We start from the raw sequence: 26,256 nt of genomic DNA, 5'->3' as shown, positions 1-26,256 counted from the left end.
AGACACTCCAATGGACTCCTTTATTTAAGAAAATATGTACTTCCGGAGCCTACTGGGGATCTTACTTTCATGAGAGCCCATCGTGTGCCAGTACATCTACCTCCAAACTCAAAATATCCTCCAACGATATTAGTCAATTTTGGACATTACTTTATCAAAGAACACATTTTAATCAATGCAGTCAAGCAGCAACAGTTTAATAAACCTGAAGTACCAGTATGCCATATTTTTCCAGACATTTCTGATTCAGCTGCTAAAAGACTGAAAGAGTTTGTGAAAATGCATCATTTGTTTAAAGAACAGGGGGCCCAGACAATGATTGCACAACAAAGTAAACTGAAAGTGCTTGTAAAAGGACAATTTCACATCTTCTGCAACGTCCCTGACGCACAGGAGTTGCTACAGCAAATAACTAATAAGTCCTAAGTCCTGTGATCTCAGTCTGACCCTATGATCATCCATATTTCTGTTGCTTTTTTTCTCTTTACTCTCTCTTCTTTATTTTCCTTCTCCTTTAACCCTTTTTCTGGGTTGTTCTGGGGGGAAGAGATCCAACCTCCCAATTTATTGTCATATTCAATCTCACGATCGGAACTGCATGTATAATTCTGTAAATGTATCCAGGAATAATGGGAGGAGAGGCAATAACGCAAAGTCTCAAGACTGTAAAAAGAGATCTTGCCTCACAATTGATAAATGTATACCATATGTTTTATTGATTGTAAGCACTATGGCTGTGCCGAGTGCTTTATGAACCAGCAGCGCGTTTCTGGCCCGCTCTGCACGCTAGAGTATTTTCTCAACTCAAAAGTTTATTCTATATTGTGACTTTCAATGGTTAAGTAATATACTGTGTGATGAGATAAGATAAGACAAGATGATTAACACTTTCAAGATGGTTTCCCTGCATGTTAATGGCCTTAAAAATAAAAAGAAAATGCGAGCCATCAAAACCTGCATTAAACAGAAAGTCCATCTGTGGTTTTAATCCAAAAGACTCATATACTGGTGGAGAAGTTAGTGGAATTTTCCATGTTTAGATTTTGGGCAACATAGCAAGGTTTTTCCTCTTCCCAGGCAGCTCATCAGGACACTACGATATTTTTGGGAAAAGAATTCAAAGTAGACGTGGTAAATTTCGAGAATGATAAAAATGGAAGGAGATGTTGGGTGACCTGAAGTTTGGGGCTGCGGTGTCTCACATTTGTTAGCATTTATACCCCAGTCGAAGATAATGCCGAACCATATGTAGTATTATTCCAATAACTAATACAAATTCTCTACAAAATAATTATAGGGGGAGATTATAATTTCCTGCAAAATCCTAAACTTGATTCCTCCGTTAAAACCAAAAGGCAATTAAAAACAAAATCCTTTGAAATTATTCGAAATTGTAGTAAGACCCTGGTATCTAAGACCCTGATTTTTATCTATTAATGAATCTCACCAAATAGATTTTCAGACCACGCACTGATTGTTCTCGTGGTCGAGTTAGGGAGAGTTTTAGTACATCCTAGGTGTTGGGTTCTTAACAAACAGTTTTTACAGTAAGACAACTGAGTGTTATATTGTACAACAGAGATAAATGAATTTCTGGCAATTAGTCATGGGACTGCTCCCCGTCATATTGTCTGGGATTCCTTAAAGTCATACATTCAGGGGTTGGGAGTAGGTAAAGACGTGGAAACATTTTAAAAACTATAAAGTACAAAAGCAAACTTTAGAACGGGGTGTGCAGCAGTGCTATGAAAGTTTATTGAGAAGTTCCTAAGCTCCTAATCAACGAAAGGTTGATCAGACTAAATGGGCGTTAAGTGAGGAATATTATCTAAAATCTGAAACCTTAAACCGCACCTATATGCAAAAGGTATATGAGGAAAGCAATTTTACTGGAAGATTCCTTGCATGGAAGGTTCGGGAACAAGCTGCGAGTAATCAGATAAATGTATTGAAATGCCCTGTTTAAGGAATGCGGAGCAAGGACTAAGTCAGCATTAGTGAAATAATGCTGAAACATGACATGCTGCCGGTACACTACCAAAAACATGCTATACCAGAGAAGAGTTACTTAGTTATAACCCTCAGGCAAATAACCTCCCTCTTACGACCTCTGGAGAGCCAAAAGAACCATCCCAAACTTGTAACAAGAGCAAAACGACTGAGATCACGGACTCTGTACAGGGGAGTAACCCCACAAAACAACTTAAACCCATGACCTGTCAAAAGCACATAGCATGTGGCCTGATAAATGTCAGATCCCTTGCTAAACATGCGACGAATGTATATGACCTGCTCGCCGACAACTCCTTTGACTGTCTGTTTATTACAGAAACATGGCTGTCCGAATGTTCCAACTCGGATTTAGCACAAGCACTCCCCCCGGGATACACTATATCCAGACTAGACAGAACAGGAAAGTAGGAGGAGGAATTGCGATCATTTATAAAGAACATCTAAAATGTACCACGTCACTCATCCCTGAACAAAAGGACGCTGAAAGCCTCTGTTTCAATATTAAAATAAACAATCACACCACCTTTGCGGGAGTACTGGTGTACAGACCCCCCGCCCTATGGGCCATTTCCTAGACACTCTTGGTGACTCTCTAAGCCCCATGGCAATACGTTATGCCAATTTTACTGTTATAGGCGATTTTAATCTACACCTAGAAAGTGAGAACTGCCCAAATACCAGAAACTTCAGGGAAATTACCAACTCCCTCGGGCTAAAAATCCATAATAAAGGCCCTACCCATCAAGCTGGGCATACTCTCGACAGGATATGTTCTAATGCTACCAACATAACAACACCCCCCCCCCCTACCCTCGCCTGGACCGACCACAAACTGGTGCCTTTTAATATATGTTATGAAAATGGACCCATAAAAGGGCATGACACCACCAACCCCTTGTCCGCAACTGGAAGAACATGCTAGCCAGACCAATCTACTACATCTAGCAGAATCCACTAAACCGACCCTCACAAATGATCCAGACACGGACAATACTCTGTTCAATGAATGGATGCTATCAATAGCTAATAAGCTTGCACCATGGAAGAAGGGCAAGAACGCAAAACGAAAGTCAGCTCCCTGGTTCACACCCCAACTAAAAACCATCAAAAATAAGTGCAGGAACCTAGAGAAAATATGGAGAAAGCACTACAAAACAGAAGACCTGAAATCCTTTAGATTAGGGTTAAACTCCTACCACCTACAAATAAGGGTGGAAAAAAGAAGCACTATACGCACCTTATTGAAAGGGCAGATGACAACCAAAAATCTATTTTTTCTATAGTTAAATCTTTTACTCACCCTGCTATCCTAGACTTGGAAATACCCCCTTCACAAGAACTGTGTGACGACATCGAAGAGTACTTCGAAAACAAAATAAATGAGCTAAAAAACAATTTCTCTGACTGTATAGCCCAAGACCAACCTGCCCTTAACCCAGGTTCAAAAGCAGAACTCAATTGTTTCAAAGAAATTAGCCTAGACGACTTGAAGAAGGCCATCCTGTCATGTAAATCAGGATCCCCTTTCGATCCTTGCCCGCCTAAAATCCTTCACGCATTAATTGAGATTGTGAACCCGGTCATAAATCAAATTATTAACTCTACCTTCGAAACAGCAAAAATCCCTGATCTTTGGAAAACAGCCGCAGTCAAACCCCTTCAAAAAAAAGAAACTATCGGACCCCACCGTACTCTCCAACCCGAGACCCATCTCTCTTCTCCCATGTCTGAGTAAAATAGCGGAAAAATTGGTGAACACTCAGCTAAACGAGTTCTTGGAAAGTGCCAACTGCCTTCACTCCAAGCAATCAGGTTTCAGAGCGGGGCACTCAACAGAATCGGCACTGCTCCACACCACAGACACCTTGAAATGGGCTCTAGATCAGGGTAAAGAGGCAGTGCTGATTCTGTTGGATCTCTCCGCGGCCTTTGATATGGTCTCCCACAACATTCTGATAAATAGACTGAAACAAATAGGAATAATTGAGAAAGCCCATGAATGGTTAACCGCATTCCTTAGAAACAGGAACCAGGTCGTCACTCTAGGTAGGTATAAATCCACAGGGAAACAACTGTCCTCAGGGGTCCCACAGTGATCCTCCCTTAGTCCGACCCTTTTTAACTTATACATGTCCCCACTGCTCACACTGATTGACTCTTTTGACATTGAAGCAATCAGCTACGCAGACGACACCCAATTGATTCTGACCCTGGATAAAAACTCCACCGCGGCAGAAGAAAAATGTCATCACTGCCTCACCTCAGTCATGAAATGGATGGAGTTAAATATCTCAGGTGTAACAGCTCCAAGACAGAGATTATGTTGTTTGGAAAAGCTAACAACTTCAACCCTACCCTGTGGTGGCCCAGAAATTCCGACCCACCGCCCGCCACAGTGGACACAGCCAAAAACCTAGGTTTCAAATTTGACCCCACGCTTTCCTTCCACAAACAGGCACTCACAGTTGCAGGTACCTGTTTCCAAATCATAAGAATGTTGAGAAATTTTTTTGATCTGCTACCCCTGCACGCTAGAAAAACGGTTGCAGTGGCCCTGATTTTATCTCGCCTCGATTATGGCAATGGTCTATATGCAGGAACAAAAAAAATGGTGATAAAACGATTACAGGTGATTCAAAATGCCGCCGCCAGGCTGGTACTAGGTCTCCCCAAACGGTCATCCTCGACTGATGCCCTAAAAACCCTCCACTGGCTACCAATTCATAAAAGGATCTTATTCAAGATCCTAACCATCACCTATAAAGCCACCACTGGTAGTGGGCCACACTATCTGAGAAATCATCTTAGACCGTACAAAACTAAACGAACTTTGCGGTCTTCCAATGAGAACTTGCTCATCAACCCCCACTTCAAACTGAAAACCCGAGGAGGAAAAACCATAGCCACACTAGGAGCAAAAGCTTGGAATCACCTGCCCACCCAGCTAAGACACACCAACAACGAGCCCATGTTCAAAAAGCTATTAAAAACTTGGATCTTCAGCACCTCTGATCAGGAAATCTTAGCACTAATCTGATCCTTCTGCATTCATCCTTTCTGCACTTTCCCCTTTTTCCCTCCTATCTTCCCCTCAGTCTCTGTCACATAGCGCCAAGATGCTCCTTGGAGTGAATGCTGCACTCTATAAATACCTATTTCATTCATTCAATGCTAGAGGGGGGCCTGATACCAGTGTCATTTTAACAAAGGGAATGTGGTAAGCTTTTTAAAAAAGGGGAATGACTGTGAGGATCCCAACTCGTATCGTCCGTTTACATTATTGAATTTGGATTATAAAGTTATCAAAAAACATTTAGCTAACAGATTCAACACAATAGAGCCAATTTGATTCACACTGATTAAAACGGCTTTATTGCAGGGAGATAGCTAGGGACTATTACACACTATTTAGCTGAAGCACTAGATTACTTTGAGAACAAGGACATACCTACCATGGTGCTCTTGCTAGATGCTGAGAAGGCATTTGACCTTGTGGTCTGGGAGTCGGTATTTTGTTTCTTGTCTAGATTCGGCATACCCCCCTCCCCCGCCCAGATCACAGGGCTGATACAAAGTATGTACCATGATGAGGAAGCCAGCATTATTGTCAATTCTGCCAAGGTAGGAAAAATCGGTGTTAAGCAAGGGACCAGACAAGGATGCCCTCTGCCCCCATTTTATTTGCTTTTTTTGTTGAGCCACTGGACATTGCAATCCGAGACAATGCCGATATTCGTCCCCCTTTGCTATCTATGGGAAAATCAAATTATACGCAGGGTATATTATGTTAATTTTTGACTGTGATAAGGGGGTGCAGGCGAAAGTTTTTGAGATTTTCACACATTATGAAGGTCTCAGCAGGTTTAAAATTAATAAAATGAGAACAGAAATAATACTATGTGGATGTAAGCCAGACGTTTTACGTATGCATATTGCCTCATGCGTGAATTCTCAACCAAAAAGATATTTAGGAATTAAGTTTTCACCACGGATTGCAGATTTATATGATTTAAGCATTTGTGAACCTAAACCGTAATACAGTCAAAAACACTACAAATGAACACCATACATGTTGAGAAAAATAAGTAATCTTTATCTATTTCAAACAAGACCAAAACAACTGAATGTGTTCTCATGGAACGCAACTGGTCCTATGTAAAGTGCTCTGATACCCGAAACCGGGTCAAGTTCGTGCTATATAAAATTCTGTAAAAAAAAAAAAAAAAACAACAACAATAAAAGGTAAAAAACAGTTCTGTCCATAGCAAACTATAGATGCAACACTTTCAGCACAAAGTACCTTGGATGCATGCATCAAAATCATAAACAAAAACAGTCGCAGGGAAGGTGATGCATTGGTTCCTTACGCACAGGGAAGGTGATGCGTTGTTTTCTTGCTCCAGGAAGGTGATGCGTTAGTTCCTTACTGTCACGCAGGGAAGGTGATGCGTTGCTTCCTTACTGAAGAGGAGGTGATGCATTGGTTTCTTACTGAGCAGGGAGGTGAGGCATCAGTTTCCTACTGTGGCCCGGCGTTGTTGTAGACTTGGCACCCCGGTGCAATGCTGTGGCCACAGCAACAGTGCTGCATTGATCTCTACCACAATTCGTTGGTTCTTGCAGTCACACAGCAGGGCCCGCATCTGATTCGGTGTGGTGATCTCAGACTTCGGAGATTGGTGCACGAGATTCGGCATGTGTCAATTTCTCCAGCCGTCTATAGGCGCTGTGTCGATTTCTTTAGCGGCACGAGGGCAATGCGTGGGAATTCTTCCCGCACGATGGTGTTACATCAGAAACAGGTGCAGGTGCATCACGCTTCTCTAGTTGCTTCTCCTTTCCCAGTTCCCAGCAGCAGGAACTGGTTCCAGAGGGCAGCACAGAAATAGGTACCTCTTGGCAGGTCAGCACTCCCATCTAGGAAGTTCAGGGGAGCTGGTGGTGAATGCTTTGTGTCCCTGAGAGTTCATAACAGAAGGTAAGCTCTACTTCAAGCCCTTGGAGATCTTCTTCAAGCAGGATACACAGCACACAGCAAAGTTTTTGTTCTGTCCTTGACAGAAACAGCCACTGCAGGACAACCCCAGACAGCACACAGCAAAGGGGCAGTATTTCTCCTTCAGGTTTCCCAGCTGTTCTCCTTGGCAGAGGTTCCTCTTGAGTCCATTAGTATTCAAAAGATCTGGGGTCTGGGCCCCAATATTTATATTCAATTTCTCTTTGTTCTCTTGTGACAGAGAGGCTCTGTGCTCAGTCAAAAATAGTTCTGTCCTGCCTGGTCCAGCTTCCCAGCAGCAGATGGAGACAGCCTTGTGTAAGGCAGACCAGGCCCATTAAGGTGCAAGGAAATCTCCTCACCCTACTCTATATGCAGCCCAGGGCTATTCAGGCTCATCCGGGAAAGGCAGGACAGACCTCAACCCCACCAGTGGCTGTCTGCAGTGAATGCACATCCCCAGCCACTGTCCCTCCAAAGCAAGAAAGTCAATCCACAAACCAGCAGAGGCACACAGGATGGCTAAGCAAGAAAATAGCCACTTTGTAAAAGTGGTATTTTCAAACACACAATATAAAAATCATCTTCAATAAAAGGCATACTAAACTCCATCTTTCTACCTTTTCTCAATGAGAAGTTACACTTATAAGATGTTAGAAATAAACTCCCACTCTTTCCTATGTGGAGGATAGCCTTTCTATACTGAAAAATGAAATACACTGTATTTCATTATCAGGTCATGTCACACACACCAGTACATGTCCTACCTTTCACATACACTGCACCCTACCTACAGGGGTACCTCGGGCCTACCTTAGGGGTGACTCACATGTAATAAAAGGGAAGGTTAGGGCCTGGAAAGTGGGTGCACTTGCCAGGTCGACATGGAAGTAGAAACTGTGCGCAGACACTGCAGTGGCAGGTCTGAGAACCCTTTGAACGGCTCCTTGTGGGGTTGGCACAATCAGTGCTGAAGTCCCACTAGCAGCATTTGGTTTACAGGCCCTGGGCACACACAGGTGCATTGTACTAGGGACTTAGCAGTACATCCAATAATTCAATCATGGAAACACCAATCCATAAACACGATTTACATGGAGAGCATATGCACTTTATCACTGAATAGTAGTGGTAAAGTGCACAGAGTCCTAACACCAACAAAAACAGGATAAAAAATAGGAGGCTAAAAGGCAAAAATTCTGGGGATAAACCCTCTGAAAATGCCAGGTCTAACAATAAAGCAAAAGTACAACCATGTATCTGCCTTGATTGCAACAATCAGTCATATCACTCAGAAAGTGGTGTCCCTCACATGATATAGAACAAGAGTAATACTTCCTGGGACTTAAAGATTCATTTACCATCAAACCTACACTGAAGCATCAAAATGTTAGCCTTCCCATCATTCATTTTTGAAACAGATGCATGAGCCAAAGTTATCTGAGCCATTTTATATCAGACAATTTGATTCACAGAAGCATTGCATTCACTCACCTATTATTCCAGAACCATAACAGAATTCGATAAACACTACTCAGTATTATCAAAGATTATTGCTCAAAAAATATGAATTTAGTCATTGGCGCCCTTATCTAGATGCAGCCAGGTGTGAAATAATTGTGTGGACTGACCATAACGAGTCAGGATTTTAAAATGCTAGGAGGTGTGAAAACCTTCAATATGTTTACTGGATAATGTTCTTCACTCGCTTGTGTTTTCAAATCAACCATTGTCCAGGAAATCGTCATGGGAACGTTTTAGCTGAACTAAAGATGGCAATTGAATCAGTTGATGAGTAACAATGAGTGCAAGAACAAGCTTAAAACAGAAGGCTACAATGGGGCCTTTCACCAAGGAAACTGTTAGATTTTCACAACCCATTACAGAACCAACTATTACAGTGGCCTTATTGATATCCATATTGCTCATCATCCTGGTATTAGACACACTGAAGAATTGTTTACTCAAATCTTCTGGTGGCCAAATATCCATGAATCTGTCTATCACTATATTTCCACCTCTGTCAAAGAGCAGCCACAGTAAACCCCTGGAATTGTTATGACCTTTATCTGCACCTTAAATGCCTTGAAAACCATAACAACAGACTGTATCATTGATCTACCATCATCTAAATCTTTTACAATCTTGTGGGTGGTCCTTATTTATTTAAATAAATTAAGATGTTTTATTCTCTTACCCACACTTCCAAACTTACAAGAACTGGGAAAGTGTTTCATGAAGTAAATATATTTATTTTGTGTTCACCAGCATTTCAGATCGAGTCTGTCAATTCATATAAAAAATCTGCCGGGAATTAAAACTAACATCTTGAATAACTACCATCCTGAGACTGATTAACAGACTCAAAGGGTAAATAAAGCTATCGAACGATATCTCAGATGTTTTGTCGCTCAATACCAAGATGACTTGGTCATGTATGACAATTCGTTACACAGCTCTCTAAAGGTGTCACTGTTCCTCTATACTTATGGATTTCATGTACAAAACCTCTTACTTCAACTGCCTCAAGTACTTCAGCCAAAGCCTTGATCACATTGATTAGGCAAATTCATAAGGACGGTGTTAAGCATTTACAGAAAGGGAAAGTCACCTATAAAAGGTTTGAAGGTCTGCATAGTTCCCCTGCTCCTAGGTACAAAACAGAAGACTGAGTTTAGCTCTCTTAATGTTTCTTCATTTACCTGGATAGAATTAACAATTTGAGTCCTGATTAATAGGTCTTATTTCCACTTCCAAGATAGTCAACCTACTGACTGTCCAAGTATGCTTACCCTAGAACTGGCACATCCACCCATTATTAAATGTTTTCTTATTGAAACCAATAACTAAAATGCCATTATCTTAAACACCTCCTGTAGTTGTATGGGAAGGCCTGGAATATGAGGTAAAATAAATCCTTGATCCGTAAAGAATCTGGGGTCAACTACAATATCTGATTAACTGTAAAACATATAGTCCAGAGGATCTTTCATAGAAACTTGCATCCTTGTGAATGCTACATGTTTGGTTAAAAAAAGTCAATTGATTTTTCCCTGGCAAACTGGGGAGAGTTTGTGGAATGGGGAACTGTCAGGGTTGCAGTGAGATCTCAATGTTTTTATGGACATCATAGACTCCACAAGCATAAGAAGAGGACATGGAGACAGTGGAGACCCATAACGTTACTGTAAATGTTCGGGCAATGTTTGCATGCTTCCCATTCCATGAGGGTACCTTTTATATCGGAAAGTACAAAGATTTCTCAATCAAAGATGGCCATGGAGTTCTTGCAGGTCAAGTTGGGAAAAAATAATATTTAACCCAGCACAACAGAGAACACCTTGATTGGCAACTGCGCATTTTGTTGGGTTTCTTCACTCTGTTCCAGTTCGCACTCGCCATTCGCTTAGTACGCACCTTTGTTTTTTGGTTGCTTATTTCTGTTTCCCTCTTCCTACTTAAACTCTGAACTTCAGTGTTCTAGTTTCCTACCACTATGAACCAGCTCCTGGAATCCAGTACCTACTATTACCTCATCTCCTCTGAGTCCCTTACTAGAGTATTTACACACACTGTGGGTGACACCTTGCCCTTTAGCCAAAAGTGATGAGTATCATCAATTAACTTGGCACATAACAAAAGTATTGCTTTTCCAATTGTCACATATAATAATATACCGTGTCTTACCATTGATGGACAAGTAAAGAGTAAGGGCTGCAGTGTTATAACACCTGCATGGCCATTCCAGTGTTTCTTGTTTCCCTTATTTTTCTTCGCTGTTTCCCTCACAGGCTTTTATGCAGTGCTTATTGTTTTGATTACTTGAAATCAGACTCATGGGAAGGTACCAGGTCACCATTAGCATCCATATCACAGAACCTTGACAATGTGTTAGTATATTTAAGCCATACTGATTTGCTTTGTAAATGCTTTTTGTCAATCTGTTTGTAGTCACCAGATGTTACTATTACTGCATCTGGTTTTCAGTGTACAGAATGCCTATAGTGCAAGATTTTGAATGGAATGAAAAAGTAGTTATACACTCTAGTTTGATTGGCTCAGAGATTGGTATGTGGTATTGTTTTAGTTAAATCCAGTTGTCAGTGTGCTGTCAACTAAGCATGATCTCGTACTAATGCACAGCATTTACATATAATGTCAGATATTAACAAAACGTTTTCTCTCTGTACCAATTGATTTTGCCCTTATGCAATACAACACTTCTGATTTCTTTGTCTGAAGTGTGTGTTTGTATGCTTAAATGCTTTTAGATATTAAAAATATGGCAAATAAATTGAATCTGTTTGGCTAAGGGCTCGATGATTACAACATGAATATGGTCACTAATGAAATCACTTACAAGGCAACAAGTTAGATTTGTGACTGCATTTGCCAAATTCTGTATCTTGACAAACGGATTTGAGGCATTGTCTGACCATAGCTCTCACTGGCAATTTGTTTACCCCTCGTATTCACGAAATATGAGATTTCACTCCACATTTGCACACAGTCGTTGTGCTAAAATACTGGGAAAAGTGTGCTGAACTGGTGACATAAAGCCACAAACTCTGCGGTTTACAGGACAGTACATTTTAGTTTTGATATGTGTTAGAACTGGCATAATTGGAGTGGGTTTCCCCAGTATATTTTCCTCCTGTTATTTTGCTGTCTGTTGGAATTCGTTTTTGCTGGTCTAGATGCTTTGGGCACTTTACCACTGCTGTTCAGTGCCAAAGGGCTAGTGCTCCCTGTAAATTGTTGTTATGGATTGGTTATTCCATGATTGCCATATCTGATTTACTAGTCAGTCCCTAGTACAGTGCACTGTGTGACTGTGTGTGCCCAGGGTCTGTAAATCAAATGCTGCTAGTGGGCCTGCAGCACTGACTGTGCCACCCACATAAACAGCCTGTAATGGTAACTCAGACCTGCCACTGCAGTGTCTGTGTGCAGTTTTGTACTGCCATGTCGACCTGACAAGTGCACCCACTTGACAGTCCCTAACCTTCCCTTTTCTTACATGTAAGTCACCCCTAAGGTAGGCCCAAAGTACCCCTGTGGGCAGGGTGCAGTGTATGTGCAAGGTAGCACATGACCTGATGTGTGTGGCATGTCCTGATAGTGAAATACTGCCAATTTTGTTTTTTTCACTATTGCAAGGCTATCTGTCCCGTCGGATAGAATAGGGTGTTTACTTATAACATTTTATAAGTATAACTGCCCATGAGAACAAGATGGGAAAATAGAATTTGGCATGCCTGAACTCAGAATGTTAAGCTTCATCTATTAGTGAAGATGGTTTTAACATTCTGTATTCGAAAATACCACTTTTAGAAAGTAGGTTTTGTCTTGCTTAGTCATCCTGTGTGCCTCTGCTAGGTTTGTGTATTGACTGTCTTTCTTTGGAGTGACAGGGGCTGGGGATGTGCATTCTGTTCAGACAGCCACTTGGTGGGGGGGTGAGGTGTGTCCTGCCTTTCCAGGGTGAGTCAAGGCTCTGCTGAATAGATCTGGGCTGCATTTAGAGCAGGGGGAGGAGATTTCTTCACACCTGAATGGGCCTGGTCTGCCTTGGACAATGCTGTAAGCACCTCATGCTAGGAAGCTGCATCAGAGTAGACAGAACTGGTTTTGGCTGGGCAAAGAGCTTCTCTGCCACTAGAGAACAGAATATGTTGTTCTATAATGAGTGGGGCACAGACCTCTGAACTTTAGATCATTCCTGGAATTAAAGAGGAACCTTTACCAAGGAGAAGAGCCGGAGAAACTGAGGAGAAGTACTGCCCCTTTGCTGTGTGCTGTCTGGGGTTGGCCTGCAGGGGCTGTTTCTGCCAAGGAAAGGACAAGGACTTTGCTGTGTGTTATGTCCCCTCCTTGAGGAAGATCACCAAGGGCTTGAAGTAGAGCTTGCCTCCTGATTTGAAGTCTCAGGGATACTAAGACTTCACTGCCAGCTCCCCTGAACTCCCTTGCTGAGAGTTCTGACCTACCAACAGGTGCCTGCTGCTGTTCTGGGCCTCTGGACTCCGTTCCTGCTGTTGGGAGCTGGAAAAGTAATGCAACAAGGAGAAGAGTGATGCATTCGTACCGACGCAGCCCCTGCCCGCGGCTCGAGAAATCGCCACATCACCCATCCAGTGCACTGATCTACGAAGGCCGAGATCACCGCACTTATTCCAAGGCAGGCCCTGCTGTGCGGCTGCAAGATCCAATGCATCGTGGGACCACGGCTGAAGAAATCAACGCATGCGTCATTGCCACCGATGCATCAAGAACCGATGCATCCTAGATCCTCATGCATTGCACCAGGCGCCAAGTCTAAAAGGACGCTGGGGCAGCAGTAAGAAACTGACGCATCACCTCCCTGCACACTAAGAAACCGACGCACCACCTCCCCTTCAGTAAGGAACCGACGTATCACCTCTCCTGTGTGGCAGCAAGGAACCGACTCATCAATTCACCTGGAGTAAGGAACCGACACATCATCTTCCCTGAGTGTAAGGAACAGACGCATCACCTTCCCCGTAGCTGTTCTTGATTTTGATTTTGATGCTTCCAAGTTACCTGTGTTGAAAGTGTCACATCTGCAATTTACTATGAACAGAACTGTTTCTACCTTTTGAAAGTCATATTTGTATTACTATATTGCGGATTTTTGTCGTTTTGGTCTTCTTTGGTTTAGTTAAAGATTACTTATTTTACTAAACTGGTCTGATGTCCATTTGTAGTGTTTTCACTGTAAGCATGCACAAATGCTTTACACACTGCCTCTGAGATAAGCCTGTCTGCTCATGCCAAGGGACCAAGGAGGTGAGCAGGGTTTATTTTAGAAATGGGTATCCCCCTTACCCTGACTAGGAAAAAGGCCCCATACTTGGACAACAGTGCAAACCATTGCCAGCTACAAAACCCCATTTCTAACCATATGAAGAAAAACTAAAAGTAGACCTGGTATTGCAAAACTTATAAAGATTTTCAATGCTCTCTGGTTTTCTGTAATTTTAGAAGCTAGGACATTGTAAGAAATTGGGTAACAGGGGGGTGCAGCAACAATAAATCTTCTCAGGGTGAAGTCACAAACTATCCAAATTAACCTGTGCTCAACCCTCTGGTAGCTTGGCAAAGAGCATTTAGGCTTAACTTAGAGGCAATGTGTAAAGTATTTGTGCAACACTTCAAACAGTAATGAAGAATAAACACCACAAAAAAGGATCCCATACCAAGTTAGAAAAATAGACCTTACTTTGATATATTAAACAAGACCAAAACAATAAAAGTCACCCTTGAGAATTCTTCCGACTGGGTTTGCATTGTGAATTACAACATCAAATATGTGGTGCACAGTCAGGGTTGGTGCATCGGTTCCAAAGAGCTGCAAGGCTGTGATATGGAGTCCAACATTGTCATCAAGGCTGCTGTTGATGAGAGATGTGAGGAGACTAGAGGGCCTGAATCCCAGTAACCGGGCTTGCGGTGCAAAGACTGGCATCGATGCTGTGGTGTGCGGTCGGAGTAATGCATCAGTTCCGAAGAGCTTTGAGGCTGCGATGCGGAGTCCGATGTTGTCATCGAAGCTGCTATAAATGAGAATTAAGAAGACCTGCACTAAGGATGAGTCGCACAGTTGGGGCGATGCAGTGGATCCAACAATCTGCGATGCGGGTCTTTGGCAACAAGTCAAATCTATGCAGTAGTGGCAATAGGCCAGTTCTGCTCAAGTTGCACCGTGCAGCCGAGGAGCTACGTTAGTCTTGCAAGAACCACAGCAGTTGGCAGAGCACCTTAAGCCCACTTCCAAAGTTCAAGGACTGGGGTGGCACCACATGGCAGGGTAGACTCACAGATTGCAGAGACCAGGTACAGATGCAAGGTTGTTGGAAGCCTGTTATTTCCCTGAGGTTTCAGATCAGGAGGTCAGCCTACATGCCCTAGTAGTCACTCTAGGTTCTCGGTTCAAGACCTGCAGGTCCATTCCTTCTCACCCAGGCAAGAGGGTAGCAGGTCAGCACAGCAGGGCAGCAGTTCCTTCAGAGCAGCACTCCAGCAGGGTGGCAGTCCTTGTAGCAGCACAGCAGTACTTCTTCCTGGCAGAGTATCCACAGGTCTAGAAGTATAATTAAGTGGTGTTATCTGAGGTTCAATATTTATACCCAGTTGTAACTACATGGGGGAGGCAGGACTCAGCATATTCAGGTGTAAGTGGGACTGAATCCAGCTACTCCCTCCCATCCTGCCAGTGGTGGCCTATCCAGACACACCTAAGCTCCATTTTGTGTGTGGCTGTCTAGGAGGAATACACAAAGCTCAACTGTCAGCTGCATCCAGTCATGTGTCCATAGAGAAGAAATGGCCAACTGTCTAAAAGTGGCATTTTCCGAATTGCAATTTAAAATCTGACTTCACCATAAGTTAGGATTTTACATTTTGATTCCAGAGACCCCAAATATGAGCTGGTCATCTCTTCCCATTTGGAAATTACACTCATAAAATGTAATAAGGCAACTCCAATGTTATCATTGCAGTAGTGAAAAAGAAATGTAAGAGTTTTTCACTACCAGGACATGTAAAACTTGAAGTACTTGCCCTAGCTTTTAAGACATTGAACACTGCTTTCTGGGCTGTCTGGGGCCTCCCATCAGGGTGGATTATATGTATTAAAAAGGAAGGTTTGGGCTTGGCAAAAGGTTTATTTTGCCCGGACAAAATGCCAGTATAACACTGCACCCACAGGCTGCAATGGGAGGCCTAAGACATGTTTTAAGGGCTACTGAAGTTGGTGACACAATCAGTGTTGCAGGCTCACTAGTATTATGTAATATACAGGACGTGGGTACTTGTAGTACCACTATACTAGTGACTTATAAGTGAATTAAATATGCCAATTGGGTAAAAGCTAATGTTGCCATGTTTAGAGGAAAGAGAAAATGCACTTTAGCACTGGTTAACCTCTTCAGCGCTGCGCGGATTCCCGCGCAGTGCTGAAAGATCTGAGCGCGGGCGGGGCCATGACGGAACGGTTCCGTCATAAGCACAGCCCAACCGGCGTGCATGACGGAACCGTTCCGTCAACGGCATCGAAGAGGTTAACACTGGTAAAGTGCACAGTCCTACAGCCAACAAAAACAAGATCTGAAAAATGGAGGAGGTAGGCGAAAAGTTGGGGGAAGACTACCTTAAGGCTGACAGGTCTAACAGACGTCTACCTAATTCATAACTGTAATTAACAATAAATAACTTAATTGGTTGCCATCTTTATGCACTGGCTTGAGAGATGTCATTGTTTTATGCTGTGGGGTCAGTGAACTCTCAATATTAGAAGTGGCTGAATGGTAAACTGTAAAACTGGGTAACACTATTAAATTCAGCATATGCTTAATATACCTGAGTAGAATATATGACTGTGTCAGCAAATCATTCCATTCTAAAGCTCCCCAAGGGGCAAATGCACTAATCTCTACAACTAAGGTCAGGGATATTGGTAGTCAGGGTTCTATATAACGGACTGTAAGGCTGCATTACTGCACTGTAATAATTTCTCAAGCCTATCAAACAATTTTCAAAAAAATAGAGTTACAGACTCATTCAGAATGCTCACTGTTCGATAGTGCATAATGTCTACTGGTGCAAACTGTTAAATTATGTTGTTGTAAGGTAATTTTGTAGAGGACTAACTATGACAACAGAACTTTATTGGCACACTGACTACCATTCAGGTCGATGGGAAACAAAGTGACCCCATGTATCCTACCCCCTGTTTCAGAGTCTCAAATATCTTCTTTGGGATTTGGGTTGTCTTAGTAAAAGTCACTGCTCATCGTACTGTAATGTATTTATGTTTAAATTCAATTATTTATTAATGATCTGACTTTATAATGCAGGTTAGGCCCCTCAGGTTCGTGGTGAATTACTGAGAGGTAGAGGTGAACGGGTTTACACACAATGAACCTCATATAAATGAAACAATAACAAGAATAGATCATAGAGAAAAATTAGTCCATAGAAAAAATCTGTTAGAAATTTATTTTAAAGAAAAATTCATGCATCACGTTGCCCATACAAAATGAACACATTTGTTTAGGCATGATTCCAATCCACTCACTGACAAATCTGTCCCTTAGTTTGAAGAGACTGATAGGAGCTGGAGGGGCACTCCTGATTTCTCCAATTCATGCTAAGGGCACACCGGGCCCTGCAACCCTTTAGGGAGCCCCAACCTTACTAAGGGGCCCCTCTCAGGACCAGACCAATGAATATCTGTGAGATATTTGATATTCTTGACACTCATCACTTTCTGCAGGAAGACCCACTATTTGGCCTTAGGACTCTGGGAGAAATGTAAGAAACACAACAAGGGTTATAATTCTTTGTGCTCAATTATATAATAGAATAATTGTCTTTGTGAATAATGCAAATATCACTTTTATCTTGTTATTCATGTCAAATACAGGGGTGATCAGGAACTAGACAATCATTTGGCACATCTATTGGAACATGTTTGCAGTACAGTGCACACATCATGTTTCAATAATGGCGGCATTGTAAAACATTTGTGCCACAAATTTCCTTCGTACACGGCTATGCTGCTGCGCCCAGTTGTTTAAACCAGTATTTCATGTGGTGAGAAGTGATACTTCCACACCAAACGTGATCTGCTGTATTGTGTATTGAGATCTTTACATTGTTACCTTATCTTTTATTGTCTCTCTGCCTGACCGACAATGTAATTTCCCCTAGTACTGAAATATAAAACATTCTCCAAAGCAGTTCTTGCTGTTCTTACAAATTTCATCTTTGATAGATTATTTTGACATGCAATGACCATCTGCATTGACCTTGTTCATATGTCTTGCATGTTGATCGCAATTTACCTCCACGGCTTAAGCATATACTGTACATGGAATCTATGTTCTTTCCCATACATTGCTTTATTTTGGAAGTGATTGTTCATTTTTGTGGCACACCAAATACATGTCCACTTTAAAATGTTGAACTTAGATTTAATTTGCAGAAATTCTGAAGTTGTTTCAGCAGCTGGACAGCTGTACATTTACACTCCTGTATGGATGTAGATGCTACCCTCTCTTGGAGTAAGCAAACTTATGGAGCACATAAATTCGACACGTGCAGAGGTGTAAAATCCCAATTAGAAAGATTGAGGCAGAAACCTTGAGTAATAAGACCAGGTTCTAGTTCTGTTTAGAACACATACAAAGACCTGGCTGGTACCGGAATCAAATATATACATAAGCTTAAAGGGAAAGGAACAAAGGAAAACAGTATATGATGTAACAAGAGGTTAAATCTCATCTTGCCACTTTCTTACTTTTGTGAAATAGGCGAAGATTTCCACATCCCTACCTAAGGTGCTCAGCTTGATTTATTCTGCTCTGTGACCTTTAAAATCAACTACAGCCATGGCTTCCAGACCTTGATCCACTTAGAATTTGTACTAAATGTCAAACTTCACCATTTTAAACTAATACTACTGTGGCTGTAAATAGCCACCTAAACTATCCCTTTTATTGTACATGTATTTGACTCGACCCTTGGTTTCTGTGTGTAGGAATAGCATGTTTATTTTAACAGTACTAGTCAGATCAAACTTCCAGTTGTGTCAGTACACAATTACACTCATGAAGAAAGTGACACTTAGAATACCTTCAGTCCTTAATGCAGACCTGCACAGTCTGCACATTCCATGGAGCATCCAGCCTACTATCTATCTATGGTTTGATTCAATCAGATTCATTTGTAAAGGAATGGTCAACTTATTTTTTCGTGGTGGATTTTTCATTTTTGATAGGTGCTGTACCAACAGGTTAATGTCGCAGGGCCTTACCCTGACACACCCACCCAATTGATGGCTCCTGTACGTCCATGCTTTATTTGTGTTCCAAATATGTTAATGGCATTTTAAAACTCCATACAAACATTCAAGTACTACAGAAACCTTGTGAAGTATTGCAAAAAATGTACAATAAGGCATAATCATTCAAAGGAATACATATAAGAATCACTATGAGACTCAGCAGACAAACTAGTATAAACAATAAGGACACATTTAAAATCTGACTACATTTAGTGTATCAGTGATTATCTACCCTTTGAGAGATTCTTTCTCCCACAATGGGAAAACAGGAAGTAGAGTATCTTATGCATTAGGAGTATACATTGTGTCTGCTGTATGAGAAGTACGCGAGGCCTACTATAGGTAGGCAGCATCTTATGATTTGAAAAATCAGGAACAAAACACAAAAACCTGCTATCCTTGGAAGGTAGAGTGATAACTAACATTATAATGCAAAACTTATGGGAAGATATTGAACAAATAGAGGTGATAAAACTACTGTCTTGGAATGTGGCAGGGATTAGATCTAAGTTAGAGGCCCCAGAATGGGGCACATTTATTGACCAGATTCACATAGTTCTGCTGCAGGAAACATGGGCTATAGAACCTGTTCACAGAGCGGGATATACCACTTTTATATCTAGTGCAGTTTCTTCTAAAGCGGGAAGACCATCAGGGGGGCTGCTGATATGGCTCAAAATGGAACTGTTCCCCAAACACACAAAGTTTGAGTACAGATTGTAGAGATATGTTGGGTGTGGCCATTCCTGCTGGGCCCTCGCTAGGGGCCGGGCATATTGCAGTTATAAATGTGTACATCTGTTTTATTCAGTTTAATCATTACTCAGGAATGGTGAGCCAATTATTCAATATTATTGAACCCCTAAATATTATTGAACTCATGAATAAAATATTAGCAGGTGAGTTTAACACAAAACTGCTAGAGGGTCTAATCTCGCTACAACTGAGGGCTCAATGCGACAGGTCAGTGACAACATCAATGGCAGTTGATATAAATCATAAAGTAGGATATCCTAGGATAGTTGACCAAATCACTGACCTGATTGCTGCCTACGACCTGAATATTGCTAATAGCTGTACCGAATCTGATTGTCATGCTCGCCCAACCTTTATGCGGGGCCAGTACATGAGTAATATAAATAATATCTTGATGGATGGTCTCCTTTCTCCTCACCTAATGGATATGATTGGAACAACATGAAATGATAGTGATCATAACGCACTAATGGCCCAGTTCTGTGTTAGCTCCATTGAAAATCTAGTTGCAATGGGAACTACTACTTCTATAAGTAGAGTTAATACATGTAATAATAGAAGGAAGGAGAAATGAGCTTTACTAGCAGGTGATGACAAAGTACAGGCAGGAATCTACAATCTCTTTGTAGAAAAGCTAGCCGATTTACAGATTTTAGATCCAAGTGCCATTACCTTTGCAGATCTTCATTTTGAACTCGTAGGGCAAATAAAACTACTCCTGACTAAGGTAAGACAGAGATGCTATTCCAATCCAATCTATCCTGGATGGTACACAAGTGACTGCAGACTGACCAAAACAGCTCAAAACGAACACAGGCGTAAATGGGGTAGGAGGTAGACCAACGAGACCACATCCCACTGGTAATGATTATTACAAGATCGCCAACAAGTAAGGAGCTCCAGCCAGGAGCTCCCAGGCTAGGGATTGCCTCTTGGTGTTTTCCCGAGGTTTGGACTCCCTCCGAACCATCTCCCCCCCCCCACGGCGACTGAATGCCCTGTTCAGCGATCCCCCTGGGTTCCCCGAGGTGAGAGCGACTACTGTTGGAGATCAAGGTTTTAGAGGAGGAGATCAAATCTACTAACCTACCTGAAGTGATAGAGAAGAACTACAAAATCCTTAAAGGGGTTCTACTGAATCACCAGTTATATATTAAGGATAAAAAGATGCGCAAATTGAAACGCGATGATAATGATTATCGGACTGGCCGAGTATTCACCTATGCCAGCAAGTTTGACAATTTGAATGTAAATATCCAACAAGAGAGAGCAAATAGACCCGAAACAGAAACTTTGAACAAGGGTACATCCAGTGATACTGACCTTTCCAGCATTACCAGCCTCACGAGTGAAGAGTCTAACTCCTCGGAAGGGCCATCAACTAGTACTAATAAGGGACAATCCAATTCCTTTTTTTTAGAGATGGAGAGATTCAGGAAAGGGAACAGACAGAGAGTACAAAATGTAGGTCCAAACCCAAAAAGACAAGAAGAGGGCAAAAAAGAGGACAAAGGGGGAACCAAGGGAAAAGAAAGAATGACGACAAGATCTACGTCCAGAACAGTGCAGAAGTAAATGTTGTACAAAAGGGTGGCACTGAAAATGTAAATGTAATAAATCTTTCCGATCATGTGTTAAATGATAACGAAATAAAGATCTTGAGCAGAGGTTTGGGTTTTTGTCCTGCTTCCCTACCTGATTTTACTGATTATCACATTGGCTTATTTAGATTTGTTAGAAATCTTAAACTTAAAAAGTTTTTTGCTAACAAAAATGAGAATGTGGTAGAACAACACAATGTGGAATTACTGTGGGAGATGCAAAGAACATACAATTACTTCTATATTTAGAACAAATAGAAACACCTGATCCCACAATCGGTCAGATATTATATGATCTAGAGATTAATACACAAGTTGAGACAAATAGTGGACTCAGACCAAAATCACGCTTCACACCACACTTGTCTCCTGACAATGTAATTGATATCTTTTCAGAGAGAGTCACACAGGAACTGTATAAATTAGAGGATGAATACCAGAAAAAATTGAAACATGTGAAACATAACATAAGTAAAGAAGAGAGGCAAGCACTAAATGGAATTGCCCAAAATCCGAATTTAGTGGTAAAGGAAGCAGACAAGGGCGGGAATATAGTCCTTATGAATAGAAAAGATTACATTGCAGAAATTGATAGACAATTGTTAGACTATACGTCCTATGAGCAGGTCGAACATAATCCTATGACCATGGCAACCAACTTGATTGAAAATAAACTACAGTTTTGGAATACTCAGGGACAGTTGTCGGACATGGAACAGAGATATCTGTTTAACCCTTCACCTACTGCAGCCTGCATGTATATCTTACCCAAAGTACATAAAGGGGGCAGTTTTCCCCCGGGAAGACCTATCATTGCCGGCATTGGGTCCCCACAGAAACACTGTCGGAATTCATTGATATGTTTCTGCAGCCTTTAGTGCGTAATTTACCTGCTTTCCTTAAAGACACGAAGGATTTGTTATGTAAAGTTGAGGATTTTGAATGGACAAGTGGTCACTTTTTGGTCACATTGGATGTTAGCTCGTTATATACATGCATACCTAGAGCAAAGGGATTAGAAGCAATCCAGCACTTTCTTGATACAAGAGCTGCCAATCTATATGAACACAATAACATGCTTATGGACTTAATATCCTTGGTTCTGGATAACAATTTTTTCTTACATGAGAACAAATTGTTCAGACAAAAGATGGGTGTGGCAATGGGTGCAAAATTTTCACCCTCTTTTGCAAATCTATACATGGGTCTATATGAACTAATACATATCTGGAGGGAATGTCCAAATATCTACAGTGAGAACATCATCCTGTGGACTAGGTATATAGACGATGTTCTACTGTTTTGGTCTGGAACTGAGAAATGCCTATTGGACTTCATCAGCTATTTGAATGATAATACGTTTAATATACAATTTACGTATCAATATGATACTAAAAGTATCAATTATTTGGACACCACGCTATATGTAACAGGACAAAAGATTAGATCAAAGATGTTCCGTAAGGAAACAGCCTGTAATGCGGTGTTACACGCAACCAGTGCACATCCGCCAATTCAGATCAAATCAATCCCCTACGGGGAAATGATCAGAACAAGAAGGAACTGTAGCATGGACAATGTCTTCTTGGATGAACTTGATAAGTTGGAAAGGAGATTCAAAGACCGGGGATACTCAGGCCAAGTGTTGGCCTCAGCCAAAGAAAAAATAGTTAAGGTCAAAAGATCCAACCTATTATGCAACACTCAACACAAACAAAAAAAGCAAAAGGAGGAACGGGGCAGAAGACCAGCATTAGTAGTCCCATACAGTGTGGCCACACCAGACCTTTTCCGCATTCTTAACAAACACTGGCATATCCTTAAGATGGATAGTACCATAAAAGAGACTATTTCCCAAAGGGCCACCATTATTCATAGCAGGGGAAAGACGCTAAAACAGACTCTTTGCCACAGTTACCTCAAACCAATAACCACTACTACTTGGTTACCAGCACCGCCTAGCGGTTTCCATAGATGTGGACAGTGTAGTATTTGCCACTTAGCCAAAAACAAACTAGTTCTCTTTAAATACAACACTTTAAAGACATATAAAATTCAGGACTTCATGACTTGTAATTCCAAGTATGTTGTCTACTGCATTGAATGCTGCTGCGGTAAAATATACATAGGCAGCACCATACGTCCTTTGAAGGAACGTATCCAAGAGCATGTTCGAGCTATCAGAAATAGAAATTTGGACTATCCGTTGGCAGTACACTATAATCAATCACACATGATGGAAGGTAAAATCAATATTCAGTTCCATGGTATCGAAAGTCTAAAAACATCCAAGCGAGGTGGTAACCATACCCTAATGCTAAGACAATTGGAGAGTAAATGGCTAATCAGATTAAGAGCTGTTGATCTAGGGTTGAACATCGATAGGGAACTGTACACTTTCTTGTAGACAAGTGAATTAGAAGGTAACATGTCAGGGTATCTATCGATTAAATACGGGAGGAACATTAGAGGAGTAATATAAGGAATATACAACATGTAAAAATGAAGGAATACACCGTTTAAATATGTGTGTTATAAGGATTAAATGAACATATTTTTACAACCAGCGATTTTGTATACATTACAGCTTGTTCATATACCCTGATTATGATTGTCAGTATCCTTTTTGTGAATATGCTAAAATTACTTATCTCCCTGGTACACATGCTGGCCAAGACTACTATACTGTCATTTTGGGACATGGGGAGTATTGGTGATCCAAACTCTACTAATACATGGGTGTATGTGGTGGAGTCTGTCCCCCCGGCTGAGAATACGGGTTTGTTTGCGCAGAGTTATTATATTTTGGGGAATAACTTCCTAATTGCTCTCCGTTGTGTGTTTCTTCAAAATGATATAGAATTTGTTTAAATCAAGTAAAACAATTGTTCACTGGTGTTGCCCTTCTCACGAAAGACACTCCGAGACCTTTCCAAAATGGCACGATCTAGGTGATCGAGCAATAGATGTTACAGTCCGCTTTCTCTTTCCGTTTTTCTTACGCTGGCACGCCGGTTCCTTTCCAAATAAAGGTAAAAGGACTAAAGTTAAGACAGTTGCCGGTGCAATTTGGAGAAGTTGAGACGCGGTTACAGGTCCCGCTGACAGGTACGTTGTTAGTGCTCTAATTTAGGCGGTAGATTCTCTTATATTTGAATACATTGTGAATGTCAGGTCCCGCGAACAGCTAGGACGGTAGGCTTTAAATTCAGGCATTAGACTGGAACATAGATTGGATATCCTAGCAATGTAATGTTACGTCCATTTTGAATGTAACGTCTAGGGTGCGAATCCTTAATGAGGGTCGGTTTAGATGACTTTGTATGTGTGATGATAACTTGTAGTTTGACTTCTACGGCTAACCGTTGCTGGATCGGTGGTGATATTTCAGTGTTTACAATCAACATGAGCATTAAAACAAGGATTGGTAAAATTATAAGTGATACCATGTAATTAATACTAGAGTTTGTCCCACCGTATAAGTAAAATGACAATCAATGTGTATTGTGGGTAGCTTCCACGTGTTGCTCACAATACATGAGAACCATTGGTAACGATATCTATATTTCAATTATTTTTAGGTGTATTACGACCTGCCTGACAACTCTCGTTATAAGTCAATCCTATTTGGGGGAACTTCCAAGAAAGATGTTGGGACGGCTAAAATAATAAGTGTGTTCGTACTATCACAGTTTGGGACAGGGGTCCCTTTTGAGACATAGAAAAAGGATCCACGTGACTTCCATTAAACCAGACAGTAGGGAAGGTAAGAACGTTTGGTTATGCTGTGTACTAATTGATAGATACTATTTACCTATGGCTCGGTACTACTTAGTACTAGTTGTCCACTACATAGAACAGTTCTGATAATAGCCTTATATTTATAAGGAGGCGGGATTCTGGCTCCTGAATGGTCTCATACTTGGGGCAGTAAATGTTTTTATAATTGGTAGTGTTTGGGCCTATTCTATGGCCACACTTATGGGAAAGAGATTGCATGATTCTTTTAAACGTACCGTGTGCTTTTTGGTGTACAGGTGTATCATTACCTGCTGGTTACGGCGCAAATTCGGCTGTGGTAAACCGATTACGATTGTTTGGTTTGTTCGATCCACAAGAAAAAGACCCATACTGATGGGATACTGACCTGCCTATCATTAAGACTGAACTAGTGAGGAAAGGAGTGGCCGTACTTCTAATTGAATAAACACAGGGAGAGACACTGTTTTGCAGTGAGGTTAGTCCTTTGTTATGACTCTATGAGCACCTAGTGACTTTCTTAAATTTTGCAATATGATTTTACTCCAATAAGATCAGGATGACTTTTCTGGTGGTGGCTCTCTACACTTCAATGCTAAAACCTTTTCACCGGAATTACAGTTGTTTTTTAATTTACCTATTGACACTAGCCCCTCATGTCTATTGAGTGTCAAGATAAAATGAATTGATGTAATACAAATGTATGTAAATTAGTCTCTTTGGAAGAGAATTTTATTGTCAATATCGCATTTTTAATCATTAAATTCTGCACATTGTATGTTTTTATGTGATTTGTAATTTGTATATCTGTATCCATTTGTTTACAGCCTTGAAAAAGTCCGGATGGACGAAACACGTGTCGGCTGTTATGTGTTGTAATGATACTTGGACAATACAAGAAAGAAAAATAAAAAATGAGAATCAATGAACATCTTTGAGCTTTTTGTGGACTCTAAACATTTATCTGCTTTTGTTATACAAAACATATGTCCGACCAATACCTATAATGTGCCTCAACTGATGGGTAACTAGTGTGGTGACCTTAGTGGGATATCCTCCGGGTTTTTCGACGGGTCTATTGTTCCTCCTAAAAGCAAAGGGGTAGTCTTGGTTTGAGAGCACTATAGTATTATCAGGAGAAAAAGCGTTCATATAACTGATGTGAAGGCATAATAAGAAACATATAATGTGGATGTGCATGTAATTTCTGGCAGACTGCTGCTTAGGTTCATGTGTGTTAATGAGCAATAAATGATATTGAC

General features: G+C 41.2%; 1 long non-coding RNA gene across 1 annotated transcript in view; it reads left to right on the top strand.

The window, feature by feature from the left end:
- LOC146862979 (uncharacterized) overlaps positions 1–25,885 on the top strand; it is a 30,878-nt gene extending 4,993 nt beyond the window's left edge. The window contains exons 2-3 of the long non-coding RNA XR_014978539.1: positions 24,817–25,001; positions 25,822–25,885. This is a non-coding gene — a long non-coding RNA (uncharacterized LOC146862979). The remainder of the gene's footprint in view (positions 1–24,816; positions 25,002–25,821) is intronic.
- The last annotated feature ends 371 nt before the right edge of the window (positions 25,886–26,256 follow it).

Source organism: Triturus cristatus, chromosome 2_2, assembly GCF_964204655.1.
Source record: "Triturus cristatus chromosome 2_2, aTriCri1.1, whole genome shotgun sequence".
NCBI lineage: Eukaryota > Metazoa > Chordata > Amphibia > Caudata > Salamandridae > Triturus > Triturus cristatus.
This window is presented reverse-complemented; position numbering and strand designations above follow the sequence as displayed.